Raw genomic sequence first — 2,508 nt, 5'->3', positions numbered from 1 at the left:
AGGGTAAGATAATCCAGCTGAGGCAAAAATATGTCAAATTCGAATTTTGCAAGAATCTTGTAACGCAAATCATAAAAACCTTAAAACGAATGCAAAATTTGCAAGAAAAAAATCAAGAATACTGTAATTGCTGGCAAAGTATCCTACAAGTTTTGCACTCAGAGATAACCGAAACTACAGTTAGTTATATTCAGTAACGACAACATTTTATATTTCTTAACAATTTTTTTCCGAATCATATAACATATCGATGGCATTAAAACTGAAAAAACTTTAACAAGATAAAATGGCCAAAAAAATTTCGCTTCGAGCAACAACTGATCAACAGCCGAGATGATAATAACATTTAAAAAACCACCGACACGCAGAATGCAAAACTTTAAAACAAGCGATATTTATTTCTATACATTACGATAGGTTGTACAAAAACGTATCCCAGCCGTAATCAACCCAACCTCTTGGAATTGTATCAAAACAGTTATCAAATGAATAACTTTATTTTAATTTGTCTCCAATCAACTCAAAATTTTAATACAAAGCACGATTCAACTCACAATTCTAATACAAGTCACAAATACATGAATAGAAAGGATAAAAACTTTGAAAGTCAATCATTTTCTGCCCAATTCAGAATGATTCCTAAAGTGGATGCAACACTCGGCAGCCATCTTTTTTTGCTCGACTTAATTAAATCAGTTGCAAACACCGAACAAACAGGTTTGAATCATGCTGAGATTAATTAAACATATAACTTGTATTTGCGAGCAATTTAGTGCTTTCCTGTAAATTTGTTTTCTTTTTTTCTTAGAAATCTTTCAGAAAACTAGCTTTCTAAAATAAAACCCCAAAATTAATTAAAATGAGTGGCGAAATAAATTCTGCATTTCACCGAAAAATCTATGGTTCAATTAGTCTTATCATTACTTTTATAAACTTTCAGTCAAAACACAAGCGCCGATACCTGAGTGGGTGAAAACTATCATAGCTCATATATCCTAAAAATTCTTTGAATTTCCAGAATCTTTTGTAACTGACATTTTATTTTGACATAACTAACCGGAGGCCAAACTAGGATTTTCTGAAGGGTGAATCAAGTTTCAAAAAATCATAGGTCTGTATTTTAGATCGCCCTACTTTTTTCCGTTTTCAGATCTCTCCTAGAGCATAATAAAGCCCCTATTTTATCAAAAAAAAACTGCCACGCTGCCGTTTGGAGCCCTTTGTATGTTTTTCACCAACCATTTATGTTTTTTTTCCGCCCGCGCATGTATTGGGCGTGGAGCACCGCGAAAAAAACCGCTGATTATCTTACCTTAGGTAAGATAATCCAGCAATTTCCACTGAACCGAAAAAAGGCAAATCTTGCTTTTTGTTGCACGATTGAAATTCTGCAAGAATCTTGGAAAGCAAATCATGTAAGAATCTCGCACGTTGAACGCAAAACTTGCTAAAAAAATCAAGAATACTGTAGTTGCTGGTAAGATATCCTACAAGTTTTGCACTCAGAGAACATTAAAACTAAAGTTTGCATTATTCGGTAACCAAGTTAGAGGACGCCTGGAGGCGGATAACACGCCTCCAGAAGCTCAGCAATCTCGCGAAATAAGTGGCAAAAAAATTCTTCATTTCTCCGAAAAATGTATAACTCAATTAGTCCCATCACTAGTTACATGAAATTTCAAATAACACACGAAGGCCAATACCTCAGTGGGTGAAAAACTAGCATATCTCAGATAACCTCAACTTTCTTTGAATTTCAAGAATCTTTTGTAACTTACACTTTATTTTGACATAACTAATCAGAGGCCAAAATAAGATTTTCTGGAGGGCGAGTCAAGTTTCATAATTTGATAGGTCTCCTTTAAATCGCTCCAAACTGTTTCCGTTTTCCGATCTCTCCTAGAGCATTATAAAGCCGCTATTTTGTCCAAAAAATGTGTCACGATGTCGTTTCGAGTATTTAGCACATTTTTTTCCCCAAGTTATTTCGCGTTTTGGCGCGCGCATACATTGGGCGTTAAGAACCTCGAAAAAAAACGCTGGATTATCCAACCTTAGTGTGAGATAATCCTGCAATCTTCGCTGAGGCAAAAATAGGCATCTGGCAGTTTTTTTTTGAATAAAATAGGGGCTTTATAGTGCTCTAGGAGAGATTGGAAAATGGAAAAAAAATAGAGCGATCTAAAAGACAGACCTGTCAAAAAAGTTTCGAAACTTGACTCACCCTCCAGAAAATCCTATTTTGGCCTCTGGTTAGCTATGTCAAAAAAATGTCAGTTACAAAAGATTGTTGAAATTTAAAGAACGTTAAGGTTATCTTAGCTATGATAGTTGAGATAACCAAACCGCGAAAGCTATCGAACCGGGAAAAAGTAAACTTGAGCCTGAACAATCATGGCGACCTATTCTTTCAATTCTTTCATTGGCAGCTAATAAAAAAATACTGGAAGTGGACTACTATTGAATCGAATTGGAATCACGCCGATTGATTTAGAGATTTTAAACTAA

This window comes from Symsagittifera roscoffensis, chromosome 5 (genome assembly GCF_963678635.1).
Source record: "Symsagittifera roscoffensis chromosome 5, txSymRosc1.1, whole genome shotgun sequence".
Lineage (NCBI taxonomy): Eukaryota > Metazoa > Xenacoelomorpha > Acoela > Convolutidae > Symsagittifera > Symsagittifera roscoffensis.
The sequence above is the reverse complement of the archived record's forward strand: the minus strand, read 5'-3'. Positions refer to the sequence as shown.